The sequence below is a fragment of the Protopterus annectens genome, chromosome 5.part0, assembly GCF_019279795.1.
Source record: "Protopterus annectens isolate FY-2018-M chromosome 5.part0, PAN1.0, whole genome shotgun sequence".
NCBI lineage: Eukaryota > Metazoa > Chordata > Ceratodontiformes > Protopteridae > Protopterus > Protopterus annectens.
In genome coordinates this window covers 1,964,595,725-1,964,613,330 of record NC_056735.1, presented here as the reverse complement: position 1 = coordinate 1,964,613,330, position 17,606 = coordinate 1,964,595,725, and positions in this window count along the sequence as shown.

Sequence of the window (17,606 nt, the reverse complement as noted above, 5' to 3'; positions counted from 1 at the left end):
AGCAACGGTCGCTTCCATGCAGAAATAAATTATTACTTCACGGCCATTTGCTGGATCTGGAGGATAATGTATTCCAACCAAGTGCAGAAATTCTTCAAAGATCTTCTGTATAGCATATACAGAATACAGTTCTGTTTCTTTATATTTGTTAATCCTATTGCTACTCCACTGTTATTTCTTATATTACCTATTGTACTGACTTATGTTGCTCTGTTCTCTAATTGATTGTATGTTTGCTATATTGTCTTAATGTTATTTGAGCCGAGGTCATGGCTGAAAAATGCCAGTAGTCCAGTCCACCAACCTAGTTAAAAAGATTAAGCAAATATATAAGTACGTAAGCAAATAAATAAATACATGCTCTATAAGAGAAGACAGAATAAGCCATAAGCATTTGTCAGAAACAGAGTTAACACTGGAGACAGTTGTGAATGTGTATAGAAACATACAGTTACAAATGCTCAAATGAAAGGGCTTCCTGATGATTGTGTAAAATTAAAAGAAAGCTAAAGCCTGCTGATAGTAGACAAACTGCAGATGGAAAGTCAAAGCATAAGGTAAGAAATGCAGCAGGCCTTATGACAACAGAAAAGCATCAGTAATGCCTGAGACAGATGAGATAAACAATGAAAGGGATTTAGTTAAGCAACAGCTATGTTCTAGGTGTGCCTATAACCATGCTAAAAAGTCATGTACAGTTGTTAACAGGATCGAGTAGCAAATGGGGGTAAAGTTAATGATTTTTGCAAATATGCAAGTGTAAAATAAAGGAACAAAAGCATGTTTTCAAGTAGTTGACACCAAGTAGGTAAACAGCAATACAAAATGGGTTTAATTCCCAAGCTAACCAATAGTAATCTATATGATGTAGATTGCTCACTGAGACTTTATGTGAAAGCTCTAAGATGAGCTGAGAAACCCAATAATTGTGCTGTGACAATTTGATGTGATAAACGTCAAATGCTAAAATTATGCATTTTTATCACATTTAAGTTATCTGTCAGAGTGAAATATAATGTTACAAAGAGGTCAATTTAACCAATTGCACTTGAGGAGTTTATTGTCTATATCTTTGTTACTTATTTTGTGCAGAAACTGAAACTAGTTAAATTATACTGAGTTATGAATTCGGTGACAGAGGATATAACTTAATATTTCCAGTCGTAGTTCAGAAATATAATACATTAAGAAAATCAACATTTGAATTAATTGGCATAAGTCAATGGAATCTTAGTAGGCAAGTGCAGACACAATGCACTAGAGGGTGCAGAGCAGAGACAATCCCTGGGATTCAGGAAGCCGTATTTTCCATGCAGGAACAGTGTAGGAGCTCCTGTATGGAAAATGGCCACCAAGCGATTCAGGATAGTGCCGTTTTCACGTGCAGGAGCGGTCCTACACTGTTCTAGCAAGCAAAGCTGGCAAATATGCAAATCACCTAATTTGCTCATGAAAACCATGCAAATGAGGTAATGTTGTGATTCACCAAGCTGCCAGGTCTCCATGCTAGAACAATGTCAGCAGAGAAATGTATTCAGAAAATAGCTGAGTACATTTCTGCAACTGAAAAAACAGAGGCATGACAGCTCATGGAAAAGCATGTATTATGTACATTAGACATGCCAGTGGCCAAATATAAGGCTATTGGCATTAAATAGTGATTAATTATTACGAAAATTAAACTTTTTTTTGGCCGATCTCGGCCATTTAAGCATAGGGCAGCGGAGTGCAAATGGGATTTGCCTAAAATAAAAAAAATGAGAAAAGTAAATTTTTTTATTTATTTATATTTGTTTACTGGGCAATTTTGACTGGATGCAGGTCCTTTTTCAGCGGATGCCTGGGGAGAAAAGCTCCACATCATGTACATGATAAATAGAGATACAAAGTTGCAGCAATAGTAAACAACATTACAGGCTGTTGACTTTAATACAATAACAAGATCTTGATTATCAACGGTATATACAGTAAATGTTGCAAGTTAAGATATTGTCTTGTCGTTTATAATATTAGTAACAAAGTTGTCAGACAAGATGTTAAAGTATGTAAAGACAACTAGCTAATTCTGACTGTGGTTAGTAGTGGCGGTAGTATAGTTGGGTTAAGAGTCTAGATGGGGGGGAGGTAAGGGTGGGGGTGCTAGTCTGGATTAGAACAAGGACAAAGTCAGTGCAAATTTAAGTGGAATTTGAGTGCAGTCTTGAAAAGGCTGCTGGAAGGTAGAGAAGTTATAGAGGGTGGAAGATTGTTCCAAAGTTTAGATATGGCACATGAAAATATGGCTTTTCCTGCTGAGTTTTTGGGCTTGATAACATTGAATTGATTTTTGTTGCTTGATCTTAAGGGCCTAGTGGAGTGATATGGTTGGAGAAGGGTTTGAAGGGAAGGGATGTTAAGGGGGTGGTTAATAAGTTTATGAGCGAGGGTGAGTTGATTAAATTGAAGGTGTTGTGGGAGTTCTAGCCAGTTTAGTTCTTTAAGGGAGATGCAATGATGGCTGTGGTAGGAGGTTCCAGTGGCAAATTTAGCAATTTTTTTGTAACAAGCATCCAGCTTGTGTAGGTCTGTCTGTCTAAAGTTGGTAAGTATGGGGGATGCATAGAGTAGGGTGGAGATTAGCTGGGAATTGGCTATGGAGATTCTAGCCACCTTGGTTAGGAATTGGCAGCTTTGATATAATGCACCAAGTTTCTTGTGAACCTTTTTTTATTGTGAGAGATATGTGGGTGTCAAATCTAAGTTTGTTGCCAATTTTCACACCGAGTAATTTTGTGTGTTCTGATGGAGATATAATGGTATTGTCTTTGGTAAGAATGTTGAAGTGGGGGGGTGTTTTGTGTGGCTTTGGAAGGCTGAAACAGGAGAAGCTTTGTCTTACTTGGGTTAAGTAGGAGCTGAGCATTGGATAGCCAGCTTTCTACAGAAGAGAATAATTTCTGTGTGATTTGTTGTAGTTCTGGTAGAGTGGGGCCAGAGCAATTGAGAGTAGAGTCATCTGCGTACTGTATAAGAGATGCTTGTGTGGTGGCAGTATGTAGGTTGTTAGTGAAAATTGAGAATAGCAGAGGGCCAAGGATAGACCCTTGGGGAACTCTGAGAGTAACTGGGAGGTGAGGTGATAGGTTACTGTCTGAGATTACTGATTGCTGGCATCCATGTAGATAGCTGTGGAACCAGTTGCAGGCTAATTGTGAGAAGGAGAGGTTGGGGAGAGTAGAGAGTAGTAGCTCATGAGATACCATGTGAAAGGCCTTTGAGAGATCTAAAAATATGGCAGTAGAGAAGAGGCCACTGTTTTTGTGATGAATTATACTGTAGGTGAAGGAGAACAGAGCGGAGGTAGTACTGTGATATGGCCTGAAACCATGTTGGGTTTTGGAGAGGAGATTATTAGCTAGGAGGTAGTTGTAGACCTGGGTGTTGATAGATTTTTCAAGTATCTTGGAGAGAGGCAAAAGTATAGCAATGGGGCGGTAATTGGAGAGGTCAGTGGACGGGGTGCCTTTGTGGAGGGGAATGATGTGAGATATTTTCCATATCCTGGGAACATAGTCTTCTGTTATGGAAGTTAAGTCTGTATTTTGCCGTTATAATCAGTGGCATGCAGAATGTAAACAATACCAGGGAGCACTGGTTGTCAGGGGGAAGGGGTCCATGTTAGTGCAGTTACTAATGACCTACACACTGGGGTATGCAAATGAGGGGAGTTATACTGAATCACATATTTCTTCAAAGTGTGACCTTGTACCTAACCATGTAGTTGCAGCAATACATCAGTGCAAGTGTAAGAGCTGAATGACTTCATAAGGGGGTGTGTCATGCTTGCTGTTAGCTCATTGGAGCTCTGTGGCCTGTGTTTGCCCTTAGCTAAGCACAGGTAAGGAAGGGTGTGTGTCAGATGTGCCTCAGCAGTGTGTACATAGCCTAAACAGGTGTGTGTGCTGTGGACCGGGTTTTAAACAAAAAAAAAAAAAAAAAAAAAGAGGAAATGGGAGCACTATTTACATTTGAGCACTGGGTATGTGCAGCGCACCTCGGGCTTAAATAGGGAGGAACTAGGAAGGAGAAACAGCGGTAGGAAGGCAATCAAGGAAAACTAGCATAGCTGGCAGGTGGAATGTATCCGAATCAGCCAATTAGACATGCAGCAGCCCAGCACACTTCTATAAACTATGCAAACACCTTTCAGACTGTTGTTTTAGGAAACAGCAGTAGGAAGGCAATCAAGAAGAACTAGCCTGGCTGGTAGGTGGGATGTATCAGAATCAGCCAATTACACATGCAGCAGCCCAGCACACTGCTATAAACTATGCAAACACCCTACAGTATGTTTTCTTCCACAAACTTTACACCTCCAGTGTACACAGATGGAAGATTTTTATCTGGCAAAACTGACTAAAAATGTTAGAGGCTGCTGCTGCTTTACTCCATCAATACGTGCTAGAGTCTGAGGGTGGTGAGGAGGAGAATGCTGACAACCGACCCACAGTGAGGAGGAGGAGAAGAATGTACAGACCCAGGGTAACCTACCAGGACCTACATGAGCTGGAGATAGTGGAGCACTACAGGGTGGACAGGGACATTCTACAGCAAATTATACAGCAAACTGTTGAGCTGCGCCAGCCACGCTTCACACACAGAACTAATAGAGGGGAACCCATCCCAGTGGATGCTAAGAATAGTAGCAACAGCTACCTTCCAAAGACAAACTGGGGATATCATGGGGGTCTCCCAGGCATCAGCATCCAGGGTACTCCACCATTTCCTGGATGCCATGACACCACATGCCAATGAGCACATATATTTTCCCACCACCGATGAGGCGGTGACCAGAAGTATGCATCTCTTTCACTGTATAACAGAATACCCTGAGGTAGTTGGTGCTATAGACTGCACACACATCCACATCAAAGCACCACCTGGTGAGCGGGGTAGGGTCTACATAAACCAAAAGGGCTTCCCCTACATCAACTGCCAGGTTGTGTGCAATGCCCAGGGCATTATCATGAATGTGTGTGCTGGCAGCCCTGGAAGCTATCATGCCTCCCATTTCTGGCATTGCTCACAGTTGTATCAGGCATTTGCCAGGGGTGGCATCCCATATGGCCATCTAGTGGAGGATGCTGGCTATGCAATGGAGCCGTGGCTGAAGACACCCATCAGAAATGCACACACACCCGAACAAGAACACCATAATGAGGCACACGCACAAACCAGGATCATTGTAGAGCATGTGTTTAGGATGCTGAAGTCACGGCTCCGCTGTCTTCACATATCCGGTGAAACCTTGCAGTACTCTCCAGCTACATGTACAGAAATGTTCATAGTATGTGCCATGCTACACAATATGATCCTGTGGAAACAGCTGCAGCAGGAACAGCACTGGGCAGGGCCACACAGTCCCCCACCATTGTCAAGGGCAGCACAGGCACAGAGGGACTTGAAGGAGGAACATCCTGAGCCTGCCCCTGTAGGCAGAAGAAGGGGTGCCCAGTATGCCCATGCCTTGGCAAAGAGGCAATGCATAGCACACTCACTGACACAGTAGGGACCCAGGGACTGATACCTCTTTCCAACTCGCACATAAAGTAAAAGGGATGCCAAACATGACACTACCTGTGCTTTACCATGTATAGGGAGTGTACTACATGCATCTGACATAGTCAGCTGAATGAGATAGCAGCAGACAGCTGGCAGCTATTTGGGCAGCAGGAAATTCATAACAAATACTGGTGTCAACATACTAGTCAGCACTACACAAGGTGACAACTCCCACCACAGTACATATGATGGCCCAAATAACTGTGGGTGTCAATAGGTCACATGCATGGATGCCAGTGAGGGTCACATACCCACCACCATCCTCACCCAGCAGGACAGGTGTAGATGACCATAAATAAAGGCCAGGATAAGGCCCCCAAATGATGGCAATGGTGAACAGCCCCGCACCAGACCTACACAGACCTACTACAACAGGTCTGGCAGTTGCATTTTAGTTCTGAAGGGTAAGAAGTCTGAAACTGAAATTTATGCCATTAAGATCTAACATGTGTACTCTACTGATATGTTTCCTTTCTGCATGATAGGTCACAATACAATATGAAGTGGAAGCCAACAGAGTTACTTAAATACCAGTACAGTCATTGCAAATGTTTAAAAACTTCAGGTGTGCACCCCCCCCAACAATCCCATGTAGAAATGCAGTAACATTTAAGTTTGAAGAGTAATATCACTGGAGCACAGATTGCTGTCCAAATCTACATTGTTGCATGTGTACAATATGCAGGGGTCACTGTGGTAAGTTTGCTGTGTGTTTAATATTGCCTGGAAGTGGTCATCATGTGGGCCTGGATGGTTGTGTCTCAGTGTTCTAGGTACAGTACAGTGGACAACAGGGCCATGTTCCTACAACTGCAGTGCCAACCACACTGCTTCTCAGCTACACCCATGTCAGCAATTGTATATACTCATTGTCCAGATGTCAATATCTGTCACCATCGGAAAGCTGGACACACCATGAATGGGGGCCCATACATAGAACCAGTACACAGGTGGAAGTAACCTACACAGATTGCATATAAAATAACTGTCAATTGCACACAAGTTTGGAATTATACATATAGGTTAGCATCACTTTCATTGTCCCTTTAGTATGGAATACTGGTAGTCTGGCCAATCACTGGCAGACCATAAAAGGCACAGTTATAAAGTGATGACAGGTTGCCCATGTCCACACACAAGCCAGCATAAGGGGAATGTCCCAGGTATATTTGTGAGTCAGGTGCAAGTAGCTTCCATATCACACATGCACTCAGCTCACCCCACCATCAGCCACAGGTTTATCACAGGTCATATCCTTGCTGTAGGGAATGAGTACAGCATGAACCCATCTCTGTATGGGAATACATACATGATGCTGCATGCTGAATAGGTGTCCAGTGCAGGTGTGTCTTTAGCTGTAAGCAGCAACCTGACCACATTCAGACCTGTGGATCAGTATGAACAGGAAGGATTGACAGGAACACCTCAACCACTCACCACTGTCACCCCAGGGTAATCCACTGGGTGGGAACGTATGACTGACAGAATGCACTGTCCTGCTACAGATGGACTGCAGCACTCTCAAATGGCTTACAGTCCTCTGGCAAAGGCCCATGCCTCACCCATAGTGCCAATGTATGGAATGTCATGGGGTCCTAACTAACAATCTAACAGTTGAAGAAAAATAAGAGCAAAACTGATAACACCAAGAAGAGTAGTTCCAGAACCGCAAAGTGAAGACAATAGTTCGTAAAAAAGGTAAGTCCTTTATTAGTTGCCAAGTGGTAAAAATCCAAAGACAGTTGGTACAAAGCAGCAAAATCAGACCAAATGGTAAAAATCCAAAGTCAGTAGATACAAAACAGCAAAATCAGACAAGCGCTTTCGCTTGGAAAATGCCAAGCTTTTTCAAGTCAAAAACAGTTGCCTGCAGTGAGGCAACTGTTTAAATGAGGATGTTAATTAGTCACATGTTTGGTTAGAGCTGAGTTGCATTAAGAAACAATTGAGACTGTTTTAAGCAAATGAACAGCCAAATAATAAAATGAAACATTAAAATGTGCATAGGTTAAATTGACATTGCATTGTTTATACATGACTGGTAAACCAAGTGAGTGTTGTGATGAAATTAAAAACTTTGCTTGTCCAAAAGGTTTGGATAGAAATACAAATACAAATATAAGTGGAAGTTTAAAAAAAGCTGTGTGTGATCCAAGTGAGTTTGAAGTCAGCAGTCCTGTGTAATATGAGAATCAATGTAGTGCTGTTGTGTTAGCCTTCAAAATAGATGTTATGATGCATATGAATTTGCACTACTTGGTGACTTGGGGCAAGTGTGTTCAATGGGCAAAGAAACAGTGTTGAAAAATAGTGAAAATAGGATGAGACATGCTATAATCTAGCCCTCCTGAGCTTCAGAACCGAGCCTATACTAAGTGTGCCATTTAACAATCTAACAGAGTAAACAGAAAACAAATGCAAGGCCATGTTGACAAATGCTAAAGCATGCCTCCTCATGTCCTACTGCAAGGACTGTGGAAAAGACCATAAAAACTACTGGGATAAAGGCCCAACTATAGGGATACCTCTGAGATATTGCTTACATAATGTTAGGAAGAGCAGAGAATAACAGAAGGGGGGGGTGTAGACACATGAATGTCATGGAGTGTGTGAAGACTGAAACTTCAGTATCCGCCCATACTACCCCCTGTCTGCAAACCCATGAATGAATAGCCGCAGAACTGCTTGTAAACCACAATGTGAAGGTAAACTGACCAGATATATGAGTCCTGCCTCTGGATATCCTGGGTGTATCTGTACAGCTGAGAGATACGGCCCCAGAAGGATATGGCCATTACGTGAAGTTGAGAAAAGCACAAGGAGGGGATCCGCAGCCAGCATACTAACAAGGTGCTGGACCATTTACACAGAGCAAGCAGTCTATTGTCTGTAGCTACCCCTTCACAGTGGCAGAAGTGTGCCAGAATGTGTAGTCTATATGTCTCAGAATATTGGTCTCAGCTTCATTCATCTTGTATTTCCCTGGTAAATAACTGTGAGCAAAGAATGATAACTGCCAGTAGTTGATGACATGATACATCACAGTGTAAAACAGTACATGTGCCAGAAGATCTATGCTACAACCAACCATGTTACACAAGCAGCACAGACAGCAATAGTTACAGTATCCTCATATGTTACGCCCATTGTGTCTCCATATTGGCAACCTATCTACAGATATCCTGCAGAAACAGTTTGCTAGGTGTAGCTGTAGCACACAAACCCTTAACTGGAGTGCAACCCTCCCTGGAATGGATGCACACACTTAATATAGAAGGTCATACTGGGCATGCTGCTACACTTAGAGAAATGAAGCCCATGTCTGACAACACAGTGGACTACAGATAATGGTTATTTGCAGATGTCTGTGTACACACGCCAGATTGTACACCATTGATACTACACGCACACACACACACGCACACACACGCACACACACGCACACGCACGCACACACACACACACACACACACACACACACACACACACACACACACACACACACACACACACACACTGGATAGGAATACGTAGACATATCTAAGGCCAACATAATATAATATTTCAAACATACACAGAGAGACATGGGGAAGAAGAGACAGCGACAGAGAGAATCCTATTATGAGGCCTTTCCCACCCAGTACACATCCCATTGACCTATATCACATGATGTGCTGATGTCATTCACTGTAGAAATTCCTTTGGTAGTCCTCAGCCCTATAGTCTCAGTGGTGCTCATGATAACTGTGTAACACTACAGTACAAATAAGTATCCTTGTAGCAGTTGTAATCTTAATCCTGTCAAATGTAAAGTTGTGTGTGAGTGTGTGTGTTTCTAGATGAATGTGGTTGAGGCCATTCACACTCACTACACTTCCGTTATCCCTCTATTGGCACTGCTGCTGATGTCACTCACCTTCAAAGATACCTTTGGACAGCTCTCCAATATATAACCACTGTGGTGCTTGTGATAACTGTGTAATACTATACTGTGGCAAACTAGTTAGGTTGGAGTTCTAATCCCGGTCCTGGCAACTGTAAAAATGTGTGTGTGTGTGTGTGTTTGTAGAGGCAAGAGTTTGTGATCATTCACAGTCACTACACTTCCCTTACCCCTCCTTTAGCACTGCTGCTGATGTCACTAACCTTACAGGTATGTTTGGACACTGTTCTACCTATAAGCTCTGTGGCATGTGTGATAAATGCAGAACAATGTAGTAGCAATAACTAAATAGGTAGGGGTTTGAATCTTATTCCTAGCAAGTGTGTATACATATATGTATCTGTACCTTAAAGATTTTATCCCCATTTACACCCAATACACTTCTCAGTGCGTGACTTTAGCAGTCCTGCAGATATCATTCACCTTAGAAGTACTTGTTGGCAACTCTCTAGACCATGTAAGGTCAGTGGTGCATGTGGTAAATGTGTAACATAACGGTCCGAAAACATAGTTCGATAGAGGTTTGAACCTCACTCCTGGCAAATGTAAATGTGTGTGTAGGGTAAAATGTTTTGTGAAATCTCTCACCCACTACATCACCTAATGCCAGTACAAGAGCTGGTGATGACTCACCTTAGAAGTACCTTAGGACAACATCTATCTTATAAACTCTGTGGCATGTGAGATAAAGGTGTAACACTGTAGTAGCAATACATAGCTAGGTAGGGGTTTAAAACTCAGTGCTAGCAAGTGTGTGTCTGTCATCAGTATCCTGTGTGGGTGTGATTGTGTAATAATAAGATCCATTGGGGGTAGGTTTTGCTAAATTATTATATTAAGGACCTAGTATATGTCCCAGTGTACACATTACAAGGCTAATAGTTGTCAAACACCGTAGAGGTTGGTGTAGACAATCCACAGCCCTAAATGTGTAGAGCCATGTGCAATGACTATGTGATGGTATGGATTAGTTAACAATATAGGCAACTTTTCTAATACTCAGAGACCACTCTCCACCCATGAATCATACACAAACACACTTGGCTAGGCAGCAACCACTATATCAGTAGTTCCCCTGCAAATTGCCTCACAGATAGTACCCACGGTGTGATTGCAGTGGACTCCATGTCAAGCCGATGACCTGACATAACTGGTGTCACACAGGGTATGGACCCATGTCTTCTTATGTTTGGGATCTACCCCTCTGAGGTGCAGAAGAACACAAAGGCACCCTGGCTGATAATGTTTGCATACAACAGTAAGGTGGGTGGTAGCATTCCCAATCCATGTGATGCTGACATTATGCCCAAAGGCCACATGACACCTATGACTGTTGTCAGAACCCTGGACATTACCTCAATGCCAAGAGATGTGCTGCCATTACCTTTGGGAACACCATGGCTCACATGAAGTAATATACTGGTGGTAGTCCACTGAACAGTTATGTTATAACAGAATGGGTAACAAAGGTTGGCAGTCAGCTGCCTGTTGACCGCACCAGTGCCACTGACATCAGAAAGTACTTTGATGTGTTACATGTCCTGACTGTGTGTTATCCAGCAAGTAAAAGGACATGGCACCCTGTTCCATCCCCTCCATAGCCCAGTCAATGTGTACAGTGGCCCTTTTGTCATGTTCCCCACTGGACACCTGCAACAACTGTAGAGTCTGCAAACATACCCCACAAAGGAAATACCATGACTTATACACATGCCCTGTATGGACAGATTCTAATAACTCCAATGAATTCCTGTATCATACTGTCTATGTAGGTGCAATCACTACCTCAGTTACATAGCCAGGTCTCACCAAACAAGGTCAGGAATTCTACTTCTGAAGATACCAATCTGTCCACACAACATGCCCCAGAGACCTCAAGCACACTTCCACACTTAAAAGAACATGCATGTGAAACATGTGCACAACCCAGACACTGTCCATGTTATGGAATATAAATCACATACATGTGAAGCAATGCACATCACTGGCAACCCGCAATAGAAATCTGGATGAGTGAATGGGGAATACAATACCAACCCCTAGGGACCACTCCAGTGGCTATACTCCTGAGACACACTGGGGACTATTTTCATGTGGCCTGATGCCAGGTTATTCCCTTGGGCTAGCCTTGTAGAGCCTTCAGGCCCATTCACCTACTGCACACACATGAAGCAATGAACCTATGGATCTTAGTGCTGGCAAGTGTGTTTGTATGTGTGTGTGCGCGCGTGTGTGTGTGTGTGTGTGTGTGTGTGTGTGTGTGTGTGTGTGTGCGTGTGTGTAGTAATCTCAGTGTGTTTGGTTAATGAATATCCCCTGTCGCTGTGGTTAATAGCAATCGGAGGTGTGTCCAAACCACAACACGTACCATTCTCCATTCTACAACAGATGTTGTAAATCAACATATACCTATGTAAAACCCTCAGCCCTATAATCTGTGTGGCATATGCAGTCACTCTGTTACAGACCAGGGATTTCCATGCACATACTGTACCCTGCCTATGACATGGTGGATGTGTTACCAAACTGCCATACCCCATGGTCTTGCTGCAGTGCCACATCCTGGTGACACACAGATGCCTAGAACAGAAACGGGATATAGCATATGAGAACACATTCACTCAGCACTTCACTTGTGGGGGAGGGGTAAAGCTGGCACTGAATGTGTCGCTAAGACTGTGGCCAATATCTGTTGTCTGAGGATAGGTATTAGCATTGTGCAGTAACTCACAGCACTTGTGTTTAATGCCGTGGATGTTGTTGATGTAATTATCAAAGGCTGTTGTGATTGTCGTCAGTGTCTGCTGCATGTCTGCCATCATAGATGCCTGTAGGAGATTCCATGAGAGATCCAAAGTTGTGTTTGTGCTAAAAAGGGAGTTTAACAGTCATGGGACACTATCTTTCTCTGCAACAGTGTCCTCCTTCTAATGTACACTTTAGTAATGGCAGGGGACCCTCACATTATCTCCTAGTGTTTGGAGGACAGTGTCTGGGTTATGTTGGTTCTGCATAGTACCATGCATTCATGTACCTGTTTGTACAGTGCATAGCTGTATGACTCCACAGTCATGCAGCTATTTCAAATTGCCATGGGTGCAGTGAAGACACCCACCCATTTTCATGGCTGCAAATTCAGCTTTGGAGAGGTTTTGCAAGGTGGTTACCTTTGTGGGGGTGTGGCTGACATGTTGAGTTCCATGTTGATTACAGCCTGTGTAGATCTCACCATGCAGGGATTGACATATGTGGATGAGCAACAGTCCCATATTTAAGTAGTCAACACAGGTCAAGGTTGTTGCATCCTCTACCGGGGGTCAGTATGAGCTGGTCTAGGGCATTGGAAATGATGAATCCCAGAAGTGTTGGGCTACTGTACTGGCACTTGGCTACTTTCCCCAGGTGATGGAGGGGTAGTTGAAGACTCATACTATGTCAGTGTTGTGCTGGACCATCATAGATGGCAGGCTGTTGAAGAATGTGCATTGACAGTCTAGGAACATAGATGTGGACCCATAGCAGGCTATGGTCTGGATTGCACCATTACCCCAAGGCAGTTGTACTGGAAGCATCTCCAATGCATTATGCTGGTATAATAGTCTGAAGGTGTTTCTAGCCATAATGAATATGGAGACTACACCACCTGTGGAGGTGTGGTGTGGTCCATAATTGGGGGCAAACAGCTGTGGAATGCATCATAGCCTGAGACTGCAGGTCTGCTGTCTGCTTCTGTGAACCACCTCTCCATTACAGCAGACATGTGTTCTCCACTCCAACAAGTGCTTTGAGTGACTGGATACTACTGTTGAACAGGATGACCCTCAGATTGCATATGTGTCTAGCTGTTGTGGTGGTAATTACATTAGGAACACTGCCTAATAAGGCATCATAGGGGTGGCAAGACACTTAGCCAGTACCTGGAAACCCAGAGCTGACAGATGTATGACATCTGTGGCAAGTCATTGGGTTTTGACAATCATGTCACCCCATCTGTGGAGTGACATGACTGGCTGTGTCATGTGTTGGATGCTGGCATGTGATAGATATTTGGCTGTTACCCCCTCCATATTTAACTTAGTGAGTGGGATATGTGTGTGCCTCGGTATTGAGTTACCAATGATCACTGTATTTTGCAAGGTGGATAGCCTTAGGAGTTTAGGTTGAGGGGCATGCTGTATAGGATAAATATGTGTCCCTTGTCATGTGCCATGTCACAACATCCGAGTGGGTGTCTGTCTTGCTGGTCTGTGCTGTTTGGGTAAATGTCCATTGAGTGCCACTGGGAAGGTGTGCATGTTGCTTTCCGCTGTATGTCATGGCTGTCAAAGTGGGTGCCATGGTAAGCCACGTGTTCCACATGGTGTGGTGCAGGTGTTGATCTTATCCTCTTGGCCTGCTAGTCCAGTCCTTGCTGGAGAGTGCATATGTCCACACTGGATGATATATGGGTAGCTCTCACAGGTCTGAGTGTTTGGAGTTTAGAGGTGAGGGTTGTCTGTGTACATGAGGCAGTTGCAACAGTGCCTCAGAATGGTCAAGTCCACCAGGTTAATGGGAGAAAGCACAGAAAACTGTCCTTCAAACATGCCAGGAGGGGTGGACATAGCTAGTAAGTACTGGGGCTACATCTGAGATGAACGAGTACTGCTGACAGCTTCCAGATGTGTCACACTTCTTTATACAATAACCTGGTGAAGTGCCAGGACATAATGCTAGTGGAAATGCAAGACAGAAAGAACTAGCATGATGTAAGGGTGGAACAGAAGGCAGACTGTCTGCCACCTGTAATACTTTACCACAGCTGTGCAGTTATCAGCAGCTTTGACCATGTGAATGTACAGTAAGCCCTGTAGGATGTGTGGTTACTTTGTAATACTATAGTAGACATAACTAGATAAGCAGGAGTTCTAATCCCAGTATTAGCAAGTGTGTGTGTGTGTGTGTGTGTGTGTGTGTGTGTGTGTGTGTGTGTGTGTGTGTGTGTGTGTGTGTGTATGTGTATGTGTGTGTGTGTGTGTGTGTGTGTGTATGTGTGTGTGAATCATGTACTGTCTGGCTTATACCATTTTTGACTTTTGTACTAGCCTTCACACTTCCCCTCTCCCTATCTAGTACTCCGGTTGATGTCATTCATCTTAGAAGTACCTTTGAAGTAGGTGGATATGCATCAGCTCTGTGGGGCATCTGATAACTGTGTCGCAATATAGTAACAATAACTAGATAGGGAGGAGTTCTAATCACCCTATTGGCAACTGTTTGGATTTGTGTGTTTGTGTAAGAATCATGTAGTGTGTGGGTTACACCATTTATGACCTGTGCACTACCCTTTACACTTCCCCTCACTCCAATTTAGTAGTTCTGTTGATGCCATCCACCTTAGAAGTACCTTTGGAAAAGCTGGAAATGTATAACTCTGTGGTGCATCTGATAACTGTGTAACACTATAGTAGGAATACCTAGATAGGCAGGAGTTCTAATCCCAATGCTGGCAACTGTTTGTGTGTGTGAGGATCATATCTTGTGTGGCTTATACTATTTTAATGTGTACCATACACAGCTGGTGACCACCTCCCACTGTCATTACTTTATATAGTGTGGGAACAGCATCTGCTTCACATGCAGCAGGTCAAACCATTGTACAGTCCTCTGTACAGATGTGCCTGGAATATTCAGATGTTTGCACCCTATACATGGTCAAAAGTGGTCTGTGTGCCTTAATGCCCATGTATGTGATATTATAGCCAAATAGGCCACAGTGAGTGTACAGACACATATGGCAGCATGAAGTAGCATACCTGACTAAAACATCATGCTGATATGACGTCTGCCACCCTCACAGGTGGCCAGCCTTGTAGGTGTAATACATTACTCCAGATGCTTGGTTTTACAAGTGAACTGTTCCTGTTATGGGTCACATTAAAGGCTGGAAGAGGTGTGGACTGTCATATTGTGGTCCGAATTAGTATGTAACAGGAACACCTTGCATCTTAACAGGGGTGTGTACACAATTTATATCCACTGAATACCACTAATGTGTCACACATGTCCCTACCTTAGGCCATTTGTCCAGCCCATTTTTCTGGACTCTCTCCAGACATCTTGGCATTGACAAGTTGTGAGGTATGCTGCAGGAATGTTGAATTCATGTCAGATAGGCCTCAGTGGTGACCACTGTGATGCAATACAGTTAACCCAAGGACAAGTGAACATGCACAAAAAGCAATATAGCTATTACATAAAGCAATATAGCTATTAATTATTGCTGTGTGCATGGTAAATTGCATGCCCTTCACATGCCTGTGGTATTGCCAGGCAAAAACAGAACAATGTCATACTCACCAGCTTCAGGCTGCTGTCCCATATGCAGACCAGAGGGTCCTAGGTGGTTGTGAGAGGGAGTTATTGTCAGCAGACTCACATGTGGCCTTGGTACAAGATGAATGCAGCATGCCTGCACATCTACACTACTAACCTCAATAATACACACTGTCCTGTCCTCACCATAGATGTGCACCTCTGTGCATTAGAAAACCCCATCCACAACTGCAATTGGACCTGACACATGGATGTAGATACAATACAGATACATGTATGTCTGATACATGAGTCTACTAATCCCCACTGGACTCTTACCTGCACACACCTCGTCCAATGTGTGTGTGCAACTCACCTCCACAATGCTTCCCTTAGCTTCATGGCTTGTGCGTTTGGGCGGGTGCCCCAAGTTTGGCAAGGGGCTCCTCAATGGGTGTCAGTGGGGGCTGGATGGCTGGGCACCCACCTGTGGCTAGCCGGTCCCGTGCTACAGCAGCAGCCCATTGACGGGCATGGTGGATAAGTTTGGTGGCCCAATGCTGCACATGCTCATAAGTTCTGCTGTGTAGGCTGGCATCATTTACCCTATGGACCACACTGATCCACAGGACAGTCCTCTCACACACATCTTCTGTTCTCCGTTCAAATAACAGGACATAATGTCCAATCACATATTGGGTGATGATGTCAGTTTCCCTATCAGAGAATGCTGGTGGGCGAGCCCTCTGCATGTTACTTGGAAGACATAAACAGGGAAAAGGTCATAGGGCCTTATACGGTTGTCAAAGTGCACATCAATAGTGGATATTACTTGCAAATAATCCACACTACACCATAACTCTCCAAGCTATCTTGGCTTTAGCAGCTTGCATTACACTCCTGGCCCTGAGTTATCTTATTCCCCCAATGATGGGCGCTTGATTGCTTAATCCTCTATTCTCCATTCTTTTCTGTGTAGAGGGTTGACAGTGACCATCTTCCATGTGGATCATGTGTGGTTGGTGGCAGGTCTGTGTTTGAGTGTGGTGTGTGATGGAGCTGCGAGCACATGCCTGAGTTCATGTAGGAGACAGACAGTGATGTTATTATGCCCCATGGAGATATGCTGTTGTTGCCATCTGTAGGCAATATGCACATGCTCACCATTACTGAGGGGAGGAGTGTGGTTGATGTGCATATCCCCCTGTACAGCTGGGGGGACCAGGTGGTGATATTCCCACCTAACCTGTGTGATGCAGGTTGCCTATATCTATGGAAGGCATGTTTAAGGTGTTCTTTACCCCCCAGTACAGGGTGAATTGTGTTGTTTCCTCTGAGACTTACAACATACGTGGAGACACAGTTGCAATTATCCTTGGTGGTGTGGATATGTCTGATTTGTAGTCATAGTCAGCCTTACAGGAAGTCACCTGTTAATGTACATGCTTGCTCGGATATAGTTGGACTTACTTCCAAATTGTTGCCTGCACCTATGTGTCACTGTACAGCCAATGGTAGCAACATATTATGTGGTTTGTGTATTGCTGCTGTCTACCAAAGAGGATTACTCTACCTTGGTGGAGGCTGGTTATACAGGACAGGTACTGCTGAGTCCATATAGCTACAGTGGATATAAAGGGTACACACCCCTGTTATAATGCCTGGTATTTGTGCAATTGGAGCATGACACCACAATAACTCATTTCAAAATAATTCCCACCTGTAATGTGATCTATAGCCTGTACAATTCAATTGAAGACATAACAAT